Genomic DNA, 16,385 nt, shown 5'->3' with positions numbered 1-16,385 from the left:
GGTAACCTGCTTCCTCTCACCTCTCAAGCAAATCTCACATGAGATTAATTCTGCAAAATGTTGAAACTGTTCAGGGAAATCATAAAAGTACATGCCACGGAAGAGGCTGAAGATCAACATTTTCTGTCAGAAAATGGTTGATTTGCAAAATCTGGCAAGTGTAAAGCCATATTTAAAAAGTGGACTCTATCGAGCCTTGTATAAAAAAAGGCCAGGTACAGCATACACAGTAAATTGTTTTTAATTGAAAAAAAAAATAGCAATCACATTTTACACCATAACAGCATTGAAACATGAGGGAGACACATCTGTTATTATTCTGTAGGTTGTTGTCATACATCAAAACAAACTAATGTGAGAGAAACCGTTAGTAATCCTTATTTATTATTATTTCACCCAGTTCAATATATTGTAACTTAATTAATACATCTGCAAATGATTAAGGAACAATAATAATAAAAACAAATTAAGGTCTTATTCTTAAGGAAGCAATCAAACCTTTCTTTTAAAGACCGGACGGACGCACCGCCACACTTTCCTCAAAGCTAAAAAAAAAACCAGTATCAGTGGAGCTTAATATGCATTAATTAAACTGACTCTGTTTCCTTTAATGAGAGCTGGAGGATTTGATGTCAATGCAGTTGAATTCACAAAGGGTTCAAATGCGCTTAATTAAGCAGCATATCTGCAATAAACTGAAATAATCAATACAGGAAAAAAAAAAATCTAGATATATTTCAGCTTTGTTACGGATCCTAAGACGCCGACTCACCTTAGAAATAGGTAAAATTACCTTTATTAGGTTTTAGTTGGAGACCCTTTCCTTTCTGGTGCAACAATTAAAACGCCTGTTTTATCGAGGCTTTTAGTCATATGTGGCAGCGCTCGCTGTTGCATCTGTGTGCTGCGCAGAGATAGAGAGTCTGTGGAGGGCCAGGGAAGCAGACTCCAGAGATCCATCCATCTCAATCTGAGGCTACAGCTGACACCTTACAAAGAGGTACAATTAATAAGGGCATTATCCAGCAGCAGGCAACAATGGAGTTCTAAAGCAGAGACACCAACCTCAGGAGGCCCGGGGAGCAGAGAAAAGGGAGCGTGTCTGTTTATGGGTGGGGGGAAGTGCGAGCCAAAGTGCTTCAAAATGGAATGCATTACAACCAGTGTCTTCAGGATATAAATTACAATCTATTACATCTGACGATTATGATAGATGGTGAGCGCTGGGTGGTACACAAAATAGGTCAAAATAATTTTTTAATAATTTCTACCTTTGACTCGTATGATATTTTTGACTGGATAAAAGTAAAAGGGAAAAAAAAAAAAAGTAGAAGAGACTCTTTACTGCCTGTCTGATGATGATGATAGCTCTTCAGGTTATAGAAACATCATTAGGAGGAAACCTGAGTTATCAAACCTGGTCTAACTGATAATGGAGCCCTCGTGAAATTGTCCTGTTAGTGCAGGTTGAGTGCAGCTCTGTGGTTCACAGGGGATAGGGCGGGGACACCGCTGCACTGACATTTACAGCAATCCAGGAGTTGTTTGTGGTCACTGGACTGGAGACAAACGTTGAACCCAAAAGGTCAGAGGGATTGTGGCTAAATTTCATCCACAGTGGAGGTCCCTCTGTTGGAAAAGACAAACAGAAAGCAGCTGAGGTGTGTTGGGGGCCAGTCCTGTTTTCCCTCGAAATCAATCTGTCATCATGTAAACACAGGGCCAGCCCAAAAGGAGGACGGAGCTGAATGAATGTTACCTAAAAAAAAAAAAAAAAAAAARTCGAAAGGATATCAAACAAAAATACAATCAATACGACCTGAAGAGAGGAGTGAAACAATGCTCTGGGAATAAAGTCTTAAGTAATAAAGTCAAAATCACATCTAGTTTTTAAAACAGTCAAGAGTCATCCCCCACCCCCCTCATAGTGATGGTTTTATATATTTTACGGCTCATTCCACGAGGAGAGGATGAGCTTGCTTATGGATTAAGGCTTTGATCAATAACAAGATAGGAGGCCGGCTCTCTAAGCTCAAGAAAATTAATTCGAAATGCAGTCAAACTCTTATCGACCCGCAGCCAGGGCTGCTTTCATTACAGGTTGTTGATAATCCACCAATATTGTGATGAGCAGCTAATCTCTTACTTTAAATATGACTTCCACTGCAAATAATAAAAGTAAAGACTGGCCAGTCATTTGTTATCTAAACAGAATGCGGGGTCATGAGATGTGTTTGGATGAACAGTTCATCTTTACAACTTTTCAGCCATAAAAAAAGTTTTGTTTATAGTAGCTAGGTGGAGAACTTTAGACATAACTGTCCAGTTGAAGAAAAATAAATATTGATTTGTTCATTTTTTATTACTTGACGAGGAACAGCAAACATTAACTGTTAAAATGGAGACAGGCCTGACAGGCTCTGACCAATTTGAAGATGCAATCCCTGGCAGAGCTTTTATTTTGAAAAGAACAACACGGATACACTTTTAGGGTAAAAAGTGCAATACATCAACACATTTTTTTTTGTTACAAATTGACTTCCCACATTTTGCAACAAAAACGATCAAATGCAGAAAACCTATCACTTGCAAAAAGTGCTGCAGCTAGATGTAGGGCATCATTAAAAAAAGACAGGCAGAAGAAGATAGAAGAGAACATAGAATTAGACACGAGTCAACATTTGTTTCCAAACCAATCCAGTCTTAGCAGACYTGTTCTGAAGTTTTGTTTCTGTAGAAACAACGTTTAATCCTCGATTATAAACATACTCCACATTTCTGCTCATTCATCAGTTGGTTTGAGACCAGACTGGAAACCAATAAGACCAATGTGAAATTTTCTCAAAATGTTTAAACATCATCATACATTTACATCTAAGACAGTTTATCATCTAAAATGTTTAAGATAAATTTTTGATATTCAAAAAAATCATTTTAACAAAGTTCTTCAAATTTGTTCCAAATCTCATGCCCAGGTATTCATCCTCTTATTATGAAAATTAGTCCTCATGTGGATTGAGTTCTGTTTTCACAGATTTTTTAACAAAAACCTCAAGTTTCTAATTTTTGCATTACCCTTGCAGATTGACATGTTTGTCATCAGTATCAGGATGCAAATCTGAAAGATTAATAATATAAAGAACAGAGAACCTAATATAGTTCCCTGACAAACTTCCGCTCCAGTTTTTATTGAAAAGAAAGCAATCTACTGTTGTTTTACAAATCACTCACAACGGGATAATGATTTCAGACGTAGTGCATTTTCACAATTTTGACATTAAGGCTAATCAACGTTGGCTTATATCTTCTTCAGGTCTAAAGACGTGGCTCAAATTACAGTATCATTATAAAGTGATTGTTCAATATAAGGTAGACAGCAGATTCTGACAAGTAGTCATTCCTAAATCGTAAAGGATTTAAATAACCTAAAAGTTCCCTTTTTTTTATGTCTGAACTGACCTGTTTGATTGACAACTTATCAAAATGAGCAAGAAGGTGGACTTATATTTTTCTATGAAAATGGTACACATAACTCCTCTAGAAGCTGTCCTAAATTTTTAGAGACTGCTGATTAATCATCTATTGTGATCTTAAATGAATAAATGCCATCTGTATCATGAATTTCAGCAGTTCTGTTCAACACATCAGGAAGCAATTTATAGTTATATATACGTATATATACGTATGTAAACCAATTTTTGATCGTAAAATCCAAATTAAATGTTGCTCAACAAAAACGAAACTTTCCACCAAAATACAGATTTCTTAGCGTCAATGTAAAGATTAAAGCAGATTTTATGACAGTAATAAAATTCACAACACATTGTTTTACAAAATGAATTTTCTTGCTGTAGCCAAAACAAACAAAAATATTTAAAGATTTTTCTTTTTTCTGTTCCTATTTTCACTTGCCACACCAAAAGAAAAAAAAAAAAGAAGATAACTGCAGATATCAGTTATTATGATACAAGATTCTTCTGAGAGTTTAGAATTTCCTTGGACTAAAGAGATGTATTGGTCAAGCTTCCCTTTCCAGTCAACCAATCAAAAGTTGTCCCTCTAAGCCACAGAGGCAGCACTTGTGATGAGCCTCATTCACCCTCTGGCACAAACTTTTAACACCGGGGAACGGTTGTTGTGCAAGTTACAAATCAGAAGCAAAAACAAAGCAGGTTAATTGATGATCAGCACGATTGGGTTTTAATGAGGCCACGATGCCCACGGCCAGGCCCGGATCAGGATACGCAGGACGTTCTCCTCAGTGCTCCGTCTTCTTTGATCTTGTTTGGTTCCTCGACTGCGGCGACAGCCATTGTTGGCTTTAATTACTTCACGAACCAAATGGTACGGATGAAAGATAGGTTTCTGTAATTAATAAAATTTCCATAAATTTGAATCACTAACCAGTCTCATTAGCTGGCGCCTTTTGTCTTGACTGAAGTTCCCATGTCATCCTTTTCCAACTTTAACTATACAGAAAAGATATTTCTCGAGGGCAGGGATTCACTTGATATGCACCATATTTCCCGATAATCAAATTCACTGTAGGTAATTAAATGCAGCACACACTGTAGTCCTGCTCCAGTGATTGAGGTCAACCTGAGGAAAACGGCAATTGCTGCATTAAACCATGCAAACGTTCAAAAAAAAAAAAAAAAAAAAAAGTATTTTCAATTAGGTATTTCAGAGGAACGCTGCAGCTGCGGGCATGTTGATCTTATTCAAGCTTAAAAACATAATCAAATTGTTGAAGAATTTGTCTTTGATCATGTGTAATCAGGTTCAGGGCTGCTTGCTGCATGGCTGAGTTGCAGGGTTGCTTGTTGGCACTTGGTGTTTTGGATGGAAGTCAGCTTGGCAGTGACCGAGCTGCAGGGTATTCACGGGACAATAAAAAGGACAGTTACTCAGAGGGAGAAAACACCTGTTGTTTTGGAGATTTCAAATATGTTTGGATTGGAAAGCATTTGCTGAAATTTAAAGAAAAGCAGTGCCGTGTGAAGCTAAAAACACAACTTGAACTTCTTCACATTTTGTTGTACGAATTTCATTGTATTTAATTGGTTTTGACCAATATGAAGCACATGTACAGAGGACGGAAAATACTTTATTTTTTTTATTTTAATACCCTTGTATTGCATTACAACCACTATCATCAATACACTTGATCCTGATTTCAGGATTAACACAAGTAGTGTAAAATTGACAAGTGGAAGAAAAACGGTTCATGGTTTCATCAAAAGAAAAGCCTCAAAAAGTGTCATGCATTCATATTCAGCCCATTTTACCCTGATACACCTAAATAAAACCCACTGTGGCAGTGAACTGGTGATGTGTCCAGGGTGTACCCTGCCTCACGCTCAACGCCTCATCAGCGAATCAGTGAACCTGTAATGATAAGCAGATTTAGTCAGGGACAAAGATGTTGGGAAGTTTAAAGCAGAATTACGCTATAAAGTAGAATCCAAGCTTTGAATTGAAGGGCAGGTGGTTGTACTTGGTTTTATTTTGGAGGATCAGAGTACAGGGGAGTGGATGTGATTGCACATCACACCGTTCAGTTTTATTTTTGATGCACTTCTCTTTTTTTACAATATAACATAAAAAATAAAAAAAATATTTTCTGGACTTTTATTCAGATGCGTAAATCATAAAAACAATTTACTGCATCATCAGTGTTTGTAATAAAAAAACACCCCCTCCATCAATGCAATTTTTTTTCTCCTTTGGTGTAAAAATGAAGCTTTTTCCAATTATCACAGACCAGGTCAGACAAAAGGGAAGCAAGTCTTTGTTGCTTTGTGAAAATGCTCTATAATCTTGCGGAGAACAGCCTGTCATTACCCGGCTGTGGTGTAATAGACTGACATGGATGCTATGGGGAGCAATTGATTCCAGCACATCAATCAGTAGGGGAAGCACACCTTTAATGATTGCAGAGAAGTGGCTTGTTTGTCCTCAACATCACGATAAACGCTAACACGGAAGTGGTGCACAATGCCAGTGTGGCCGACTCAAGAGGCAGTTGCTCATAATGGGGAATTCTACAGTCCTCTCCCTGGTCTTATTTCTAAGAGTTTGCTTGATATTCCTGCAGCTCTGGTCTTGAAAACATCGTCAAAATACTGAATTTTTCATCTTGGATATTACATGATTCGAGCATCTCATCAAGGATGAAATTAAAGAGAAAATTCGTACCTTTGTTTGTTTCGATTAAAAACTCTCTGTGCCTTTGTCTATAGGTATGTGTGCCAGTTAGAACAAAAGATGCAGGGAATATACAATCTTCTTCTCTAAAAGGGAAGGTCCCACCTGATTAAAAAGGGCAGGGGAAAGACTTTGGCGGGCCAACGGGAGAGGTCAAGGATACACAGAGCAGCTCCACTCACCCCGCCTCCTCTCGCATCATTTTTTTATATGACAGCAGCACCCGGAGGTTGAAGTTCGGCGAGACTCTCCATGAACAGAGCGCTTAGCGTCAAACACAAGATTAAAGCAGGGGTGTCGCATCTTGGCAGGACCAAATGAAAATATCAACTGCTAAGCTCACCCCCACCACCACCACCCTTCTGAAAAAGCCAAGGGACAGGTATCTAATATTAGAGAGTAAAGCCTAGTTAGCAAAGGCAGCCGGCTGCTTTCCACATTCTCAGCGCTGGTCAAAAGGCCAGACTGGCTTTGGAATTGCTTTATTGGGGAAATATATTACAGTAGAGGCCTGCAGAACAGCCTTATTAAGGAGGCAGAGAAGAGATGCCCTTGTGACACGTAGTAGGAACTGGGGACATTTCCATATTACTGAATGAGATGCAATTTTAGATTTTTTTTTTCTGTATTTTTTATTTTTTGCAAAGCACCATAATCAAGGGAGCTGAAATCTTTAAAGCTTAATCCTGCGGTTCAAAACATAAGATAGCAGTCTAAAACCCTGCAGTGTCTCTAAACACGTTGAGCTTGTCAAACTATATGGAAAGTTAATTTAATTTTAAACAGGAAATAAAGTTAAACAGACAAACTATCAAAGTGGTTCAGCCATGTGTTTGGGATTTCACAAGCACATTTTAGAGAGAAGAAATTTTGTTGTACACAAATGACTTGTTTTCTTCCCTCGTTGCAGCGCGGCGACAGAAGCTGGTGCTTCAGCTCTTGAGTGGCTTGGAGGAATAAAAGAGGCTTATCTGGCCCCTCTCATTTCTTCGGCCACATAATCAGATGACCTGAGGAGAGCTTAAAGAAACAAAGCCAGTCCAACACTCCCTACTCTATCTATCTATCTATCTATCTATCTATCTATCTATCTATCTATCTATCTATCTATCTATCTATCTATCTATCTATCTATCTAACAATCCATCCATCAATCTATCACAATGTATTTTACTCACATTTTGTCAATAAATCCAACCAGAGGCAATGTAACAAAGTTAAAGGCAAACTTTATGACCCCAGCTCACCCACAAAACTCTCAAAAAACCTAATTTGCAATAATTTATTTGACACAACATTTCTAATTAATTATTTTCGTGAAAACGTGAACTTTTTAGCGTGACGTTTAATAGTCTAAACACAATTCATGAAGAAATCAATATTTACACGCACAAAAAACACTTGAAAAGTTGACTAAACAAAGCAGCAAGACATCCAAACAAACTCCTTCCACTCTATTTCGTTTGACATTGTAGGTAAATAAATGGCTTAAAGATTTTTTGCCACATGATCCCTGCCAACGCCTATTTTCTTCCCCTGTCATACAGCACTATTAATAATCATAAACTCCAGCAAGACATGAAGCTGATCTCGAAGGCTTTTCTATAATCCCTCCCCTGGAAGTGGTCTTTACTGGAAGGCTAGTTTTGTGATGGGCTCACCCAGTCGCACAATGTTGCACTGGGATACAGCATTCAGCTTAAGCCAACTTATCTACTGCATTCAAAGCACATCCATTGAGCTATGTGGGGGAGACTTTTTGCAGATCTATTAAAAAAAATGCTCTTATCTGTATTTAGCATATGCTGTGTATGTCAGCGCTGGCAGCTTTAGACGGATTTACACAGAAAAGGAAGGGGAAAAAAAAAAAAAAACACCTCAAGGTATTCTTGAGCTGAAACTACTGATAACATTTGGAAACTTCTGCAGACAAGCAGGTTTTACAAAAAGACACATTTATTTGTTACTTTGTGTTACTTTTTGGTGCAAAGTGAATGTTTTTGAATTAAATTAGCCTTTTTAAAAAAAAATAAATAAATAAATGATGCCGTTTTCTGCCTGAATGCACAGAAACACTGTTGCCACTCAACAACAGGAATCAAGAAATACCAACAGCTTTTCCTTCAGTAAACATTTAAAACGTAAAATAACACAATTTATACAACCTCCATTTTTGCACTCTTAATACAGAAGGGAATTGAAAATTAAAAACATTTTTGAGTGTGTTTGATGGAGTGAGAAACAGTTTGTCGAGAAGAAAAAAAGATCTGCTTTTGCTAGCCGATGGGTACTTTTTGGATTCCAGCAGCAAATTATGTGGAAATAATCCACAGTGTGTTTTAGTGGGAAATCCTTCAGAGGAAATGCTGCTGCTGCAGAAAAAAAGGGCTCCCAGCCCCTTTCTTTCACATTGCTTTCATTACAACACACAAGCCTTATTTGCACTGAGACGTAATCACTCTTAGACAGAGGGGGGAAAACTCAACATTTGCTCAACAAAAACTGAAACTAATTTTGCACAAAAATAAAAAATATATATATAAAAAAAATACACAACTGGATTTCCTCCTTGAGCTGTGAGAGAGGAAGAAAAATATTTGGCTTTCAATGGGGCGCGAGGAGAATTTTTATGCAAACCTAACTTTGTTAGTTGGTTGTTTTTCTTACACTGTCAATCTGAACCAAATGTAAAAATATTTATTAGTTGTTTTTCTATTTCTTCTTCCTTTTTCTTTCATTCTGTTGCAAGAAAACCTTTATTTAACTCTGCTCTCTGGGCTGTGGAGCTTTGGCCTTTGAAGCGATTGAGAAAGAGCTCCGTCATTCATGCTGCATTCAGTGCTGAGAACTGAGCCTCCAAAAACAGCAGTATCCTCTCATACCTGTTGAGAACACTTTCATCCTTAATGGGCTCATTAGCCACATTGTTAATTGAGTGCCATTCAGGCCAACATCAAAGCTAATAATAATTGTTTACTTACTTTAGTTGCTTCACCAAAATAGACCCAACCGAGGTGGAAGGTTGCTTAGTTAGAAAGTGTGCGTTCAGACAGGGATGTCCTCTCCAAAATCGACTGAAAGGAAGAAAAAAAATGGATCATTAAAAATGCTGTTTTTAGTTCAGATGTGTCTGAATTTTAATTAACCAATTAAGGAAGGATGGAARTGAGTAAGTAAATGTTTTAAAAAGTGTCTTAATGTCAAAAATTGTGTTTTATTTGTGTATTTTTTATCTTTATTTATTCTACATTTATTTTGTTATAAAATAAATGTAGAATAAAGAATAAACAAAATACTTATAATAATACTAAAATAAAAATACAATAATAATAATAATAATAATAATAATAATAATAATAATAATAATTTCTGAGTTCTTCTCCTGCAAGTTTTCTCTCTGCCATCCTGCTGCCACATTAGTGGATAATGGGATGGCAAAATGGAGGCTAACTCATTGGAATTAAATTTATCAGCATGTGCTCAGAGGTAATAAGCTGTCAGTTATAAAATGAAGATTTGTATTTAGATATATGATAGGAAGAAGAAATGAATAGGCAAAATAAATGAAGCTGCTTTACAACTAAATTACTTATTTGGAGCCAATAGACCACGGAGGGATCGCGTTGATGACAGTGATTATTGCAGATAATATTTTCTCCCCTGTGGAGGTGAAATAGCAAATATGAAAAAGGTGCACAAAGAGTTAACAGAAGGCTCGCACAAATGTTTTGTTGGACGGTACCATTATCAAACATTAGAATGTAGGAAATCTAATTAGCACTGAGGTGCTGAATGACAGACGCGTTAGAAGTGACAATTATCAGCAACATTTTAAACATTTCGAGACGTATATGCGTGCAGCTTTGTTTGTAATCATGTAGCTGAACTGCTTTCACATTAAATGCTGTCACTTTAAATTCAGCTCCAGCCCGGTGGGGAAGCTGAGTATCCATTTCAAACTAAAATTTTCATGAAAGCATGGATTTCTATTTTTTTTTTTTTCATAAAAAAAAACGAGAGAGAGAAGAGGGCTGAGCTGATGAAAAGCTGGTCAAAGTTACACCTGAGCTCCAGGCTAAGGCAGATCCATTTCAATTGATTAGGTACCTGAGCGTGATGAAAGTTTTTCAAAAAGTGACACCACAGTCAAAACATTTCAAAGACAACAATTCCCGCTGCATGCCAGGATGCAAAAAACATGCCAGAACCCACGTGAGACAAACAGATGAAAACATTTAAAAGCATTGCATTTAAAATTATGTGACAGGAGCTGTCCTTCTGATTCCCTGGCAACTAATTTGTCGTCTGTGTAAGATGTCATTTTAGTCATCTAAATTATTTGATAGCAGCAATCTATTATTATTTACTCAATTTGTGCATTGCGGAAAGACTTTTCTAGCATAAAAAAAAAAAAATTCTAAATGTTAACGCTTTCAATTCCAAACAGGAAATTATTTAAAAAGAAATATTTGGAAATAAAAAACAAACAATTTATCGGGAGCTTTCAACAAAATGGACTGTTTTCAAGGTTTTGTTACTAACACATATGCATTTGTGATAATATATTTTAAAAACACAGCATTTTTATTGAGAATGTGTAAAAAAATATATTTAAAAATTGAATTGAAATTGAATCTGATAAAAAAAATTAATAAAAAATAAAATAAAATCTGTGGTAGGAGACAATGATTAGGGTCATTGTAAGGAGGTCTTCCAAAGATTTAGAGCTAATCCCAAAAACAAAAGATAAATTATAAAACATTATCAGTGAATACACAGAAAAAGTTAATCAGCAATTACAATAAGAGTTGGATTTTTTAAATCCAAATTTAGATTATTGCATTGATTATTGACAAGGTAAATAGTACTGTTAATAAAAAAAGAGAAAGAAATATAGATTTTTTTGAAAAGAATAATAGTCATTTTACATTGTTTTATTTAAAAAAATATATGTTTATCATTTCCATTTCAAAAAAAAGTTTATGCTTGAATGAAAATCTTAACTTGCTCAGAGTATAAATACATACGAGTTTAAATATTTTCGGAGCAGCATTATTAAACACGGAATGTCTCAAGAATATTTGTTTCAAACAAGATATTTTTTAGTTTTACAGAGCTAATTTTCTTTACTTGCAAAAATAAAGCAAAATCTATTTGCGACAAAGTCACATGACTGATTATTATCTTAAAGCTGCAGTACCATTTAATATATATATATCACCTATTGTGAGAAAGATTTGGTAGATATGTTCTTTTCATCTGAGCAGCCTGGTGTAAACAAGCAAAGAAAAGTGTATTAAAAATGCTGTGTCTATAGGGCTCATGTCTGATGTCTGTCAAATCATTAAAAAAAAAAAAGGAGAGACTCTCTTATCAAATGCCTGGGATCAGCAATAGTGGTGGCACATCACTGAGATGAGGTATGCCTTCCATGGGGGCAACTCGAGGGGGCCTTTTGTGAATTTATAGAGTGCGATAAAATCAGCTTCATATTTCTCTGCGAAATCGGCTGATGAAAGGAGCCTGCAAGAGAATTACACGACGGAGAGTTTTGTCGCCAGACCCGTAGGCTTTAGAGGCTGGGAATTGAAAAGATAATGAGAAAAGCTATGCTGCAAGGTTGGCTGTGTTTAATAAGTCATCATGCCTCCTATCTATTGTTAGGAGCCCACCAAAGATTGTGTTTCCGCCATTGCTTAATACTCTGCAGCAAGCAGGCGTTTCAATGGCTATATTATAACCAGCACGGCGTCGAAGGGGGCTGGAAGCTTATAGCAGAGACACCATTAGAGTCGTGTGATAGCAGTGAACAAAGAACTGAAAAAAAAAATGAGTCTGTTCTCTGGTTTTCTTTTCCTCTTAAAGAAAATGTGACTGCAGCTAAGATTTTTCAGCTCCCAACTTATGTATTTTTCTGCAAATTATTTGTCAGTGAAAACAAAAGGAAACAAWAAAAACAAATAAGGCTGCAAATGACAGCAATATAAAGAGCAACATAACAGAATGRTAGAAGTGATACTAAAAAAAATGTTMATCTCATAACTCATCAAACAAATTTCCCCCCACTCCAGTGCTCTCTTTCTTCTMCTTGCAGAGTGTATGAAGGAAAACGAATGTAAATGTGAGCTGATGATGAATGGCTAAACTGAATTTCTGAAAAGATTTAAAGCTTTGTAGTGACACTTGACACATATTGGATGAAGGAAAAAATGAGAAAAAATAGAATAAATAAGGGCGTACTTTTTTTTTTTTTACAGCTTGTGTAATTACTGTATGACACATGTAATGGCCCATTTTTTGCATTTTGACGGCACGCTTCAGAGCCATCTTTTGTCTTCATGTCACCGCCTCAGGGCATGCATGAAAACAACACCATTACTACACTCAGAACTAGACTGTTTGTTGTACATTTGTTCGCTTACATCTGCCTCTGCTAGCTTTAAAAAGACAGCCTTGTCGCACACTCTGATCAACAAGAGTCAGTCAGGAAGGATTTTTGAAGCGTGCAGAGTTTTTAACATGGAAATTGGCTTTGAACCCCATCTGCACAGGTCGGCACATCTCTGGGCAAAGCTCCGCTGCTGCTGCTGACGGAGAAAATGAACAATCGGTTCCTCATAATGTGGCCTGATTATTATCCTACTTACCCCCCACAAATTTAAACTCAGAGCAAATTTCTGTACCCTGTGAAATCTGTAAACTTGGAAGTAGGGAGAGGTATTAATGTCTGTTTTCAGAAAAAAAAAAATGAAGCTCTATCTACATTGATGTTCGAAAACAAACAAACAAACAAAAARATCTCAGCTCAACAAAGCACTTTCTGAGTCCAACACAGGAAAACAACACCATATGGAGACTACATGGAGAAAAACAGAATATTCAAAATTGGTTGGTTTTAACATTGCCATCAACTTTGGCCATCAGGAAATAACTTTTAAAAATCCTACCTGGGTAGAAATGTTGTTTTCAGACTCCAAAATTACAACAAACAAACAACAAAAAAAAAAAACTCTAAGATTTATATGTCAGGCTCAAATGAGGTGCGACTCAGACTGTGCAACATGATACAAACCCGAGCAAAGTTTGAGCTGAGTGAGTTCAGCGACTTTGGGAAGGGATCTGTCAGCGTCCAATCTGAGATGTCTTTATTTGACGTGATTGTGTGTTTTTTTTTTGTTTTTTTTTTTGTTCGTGGCCAGTCCAGCCCGCCAGTGTCCCTGTCACCCCTAAAAGCAGCTGGGTCCCTGACCTCTACAGCAGCGGCCCTCAAAGCCTGGCTCTTTTCAGGCTCGGGAGCACAGGGGGAACCTCCCCGTTCCCTCCCACCGGCAACATCCCTTTCAGCTGCAGAGATAACTTTATTCATCTTGTGCATCATTGTATCCAGTTGAATGCGAAGAACTATGCAGACACTTGAGTGAATTGAGCTAGCGTGCGTGCATGTGTTAAGGACAGGAAAGAAGGGGAGGTGTTATGTCTCAATTTCAGCAGATTGACAGAAAAAAGAATATATATGCATGCGAGAACTTCGAAAAACCTACTTCCAGCATTTTTCATTTCACCAGGAGAGATGGAGTTGATCAAATTTGGGGAAGATAGAGTCATGATTTCATATTAGCTCTTAAAATTTGCAATCACTGAAAAACAAATATTTTGAGAATTACACTAGGGCCTGCAGATGCTTTCTCTCAGTTTCTGGAGCTAATTTGCATAAAAAGTGCTAAATAGCTGTTTTTCTCTCCCTCTCGCTCTCTTTTCTACAGCGGTAACCTCTGCTGATTCGGCGATGGACAGCTGCCAGAGACAGTTAAGCTTATGTTCACCTGCCTAACACCAAAACAGCACGAGGACCACCCTGCTCTTCTCTCATCATTCATATTCAAGCCAGGGCCTCTTGACAAGTCTGCTGATCTCACTCAATGTTTTGTGATTTGGACAATACGTTTTCAGTGTGTGGGCAAAAAAATGCTGAGGCCATCTCCCTTCTACGGGCCGGTCTTGTGAGACACAACTAAGGCAGAAGCTCTCAAACTTTCCCTCCTCTGTGAGAGTTCAGCCTGTCAGTGAATCCGTCTCATTGCCAACGAGTCAGACGAGAGTTTGATTCTTTAAATAAGGCTTGAAAGAAAAAACAATGCAAAAGACTACCAATCGTCTTAAAAGTTTTAAAAAATATATCAAATGTTTTATTCTAAAAGAAGAATCTGTACACCAAACATTTCTGCTACATCACTTTGAAGCCGTTCCTTTTATATGAAGTCACGTGACACTTTTTGACACAATATTTTTTGGAAAGTTTAAAAATAAAATATTTACTTGATCCTTCTCAAGTATATGTCTTATTCAGGGGCGGCCCAATGGATTACTGGGCTAAGCAACTGTTGGGGACCCAGACTAGCCTGGGGGTCCAACAAGAGTTTAACTTACCCAGTTAAAGTTGACTAATACAATTATGCACATACAGGTGCATTTAGAAAAATTCTAATATCTCAATAATTAAATTAAATTCAAAATCCATACTATGACTCAATACACACATCTTGTGATTATTTATGTTAATTGTAATGATTATGACTTACAGCTAATGAACATCCATGTTTCAATTTCAAGGAAAATTAGAAGAAATGTGTTTTTTGTTGGCAAGCTGGCAGTTGTTCACTGCCAGCCATTAAAGTTCATTGCTAAAGAAGCCAGCTCACCACAGAGTGCTGTATCCAATCATAATAATGTAAAGTTGAGTGGAAGAAAGAAATGAGTAACTTAAACTACAGTAGAAGGGCAGCAATTCATGAAAGAAGAGCCACAAACAAGTTCTGAGTGCATATCCTCATGGACATGCTTTTTCAGTAGCATGACATTATTAGGAAGACAGTATTAAAAAAAGGTTTTATGTATTCAATCCTTCTGGTGAATTTGGAACTTCATAAGCAGCAGGTCATACTCATCAATGTTAACAGAAATAAAAACTTAAAATATCACTCTGCAAGAAAATAATCTGTACTATAGACACCTGTACTTCTTGAGTTAGATGTCTGAACCAAATTAACTTTCATCGTTTGAAGATAAAAAAAAAACGTAGCTAATTTTATAATTTCTCTGCTAGTTGTGTCTGAGCACATTACAGATGCAAATAGCTAAGCAGAAATAGAGCTAAAAGACAACTTATCTTCAGACTGAAAATAATCAAAGCAAATGTTATCAAATTTTACCTCTCTGCACCTTTCTCTGATTAAATCATAGAAGTTGAGAAAAACTTTGTAAAACTGACAACTGCCGAGAAAAAAGACAAATCTCATCAAGCCATAAAGTTTCTTAATTTCAAAGTTTACATACAGAAGAAATAGGAAATTCTTACAAAAATTCATACTAAAACAACAGTGGTTTAGCATTTAGCACTATACAGCACATCCACCTAATGTGCTGCATAGTTAGAAAATAAAGTAAGAGGACAGATTGGTCAACTGCAAAACAAGTTATTCAATGGTTATTCAATTAATTTCAATTAAGTTTGAAAATAATTTATTAATCCTAAAGGGAATTAATAAATATAGAAATTATCAAGCACGGACAATATAAAAGGGAGTGGCACAGTGGCGGCTTTTGGGCCTCATAAATTCTTGTTCCGGCACTGTTAAAACTATTTTGAAAAGTTTATTTGGCATTGGAAAATAATTAAAATTACAGCATTAAATCCTTTTTACAAATGTTAAGATATTTTAGCACATCAAGTAGACAAATTAAAAAAAAATAGATAAATGTATGAAAACTTTGGCATATTATTTTAAAAATATTTCTGCAATAATAATGCACAAAATTTTCTAAATAAGAGCATCCCATATTTGTGATGTAGCCATGAACTAAAAACTTCTTTTGGGGATTTTGATATCCTAAAGAGAGAGGTTTATACATTAACGCTGTAGTTGCAAAACACTGTTGATATTCAAATGATTATTGTGCAAAAGCTGGGATAAGCTTCAGTGTGAGAGCTCTTCTAAGTGCCTACAACTATTGCTAATTCCCCTCACCATTGTGGGCTGAACAAAGGCCTTAATCCCATTTCACTTTTGCGGGAGGCTGGGGCTATTTTCCCCTCTCATAAACCAACAACACTCCCCCCTAAGCCAGAGCTGAGAGGTTCTGAGAAAGGGGCCAGTGTGTGTATACTTCAAGGCTCCTTT

General features: G+C 36.6%; 1 long non-coding RNA gene across 4 annotated transcripts in view; it reads right to left on the bottom strand.

Moving 5' to 3' along the window:
• Positions 1-258: 258 nt before the first annotated feature.
• Positions 259-16,385, bottom strand: part of LOC103466647 (uncharacterized) — a 115,592-nt gene continuing 99,465 nt past the window's right edge. The window contains exons 4-6 of one of the 4 annotated variants that reach the window (XR_533969.2): positions 9,189-9,281; positions 5,314-5,388; positions 259-1,629 (exon numbers count right to left, since the gene is read on the bottom strand). This is a non-coding gene — a long non-coding RNA (uncharacterized LOC103466647). Of the gene's footprint in view, positions 1,630-5,101; positions 5,389-7,341; positions 9,090-9,188; positions 9,282-16,385 lie in introns of those variants that run through there. The other 3 variants (XR_533970.2, XR_533968.1, XR_533971.2) reach the window with 3 other exon arrangements.

The sequence above is a fragment of the Poecilia reticulata genome, linkage group LG6 (assembly GCF_000633615.1).
Source record: "Poecilia reticulata strain Guanapo linkage group LG6, Guppy_female_1.0+MT, whole genome shotgun sequence".
Classification (NCBI taxonomy): domain Eukaryota; kingdom Metazoa; phylum Chordata; class Actinopteri; order Cyprinodontiformes; family Poeciliidae; genus Poecilia; species Poecilia reticulata.
The sequence above is the reverse complement of the archived record's forward strand: the minus strand, read 5'-3'. Positions and strand labels throughout refer to the sequence as shown.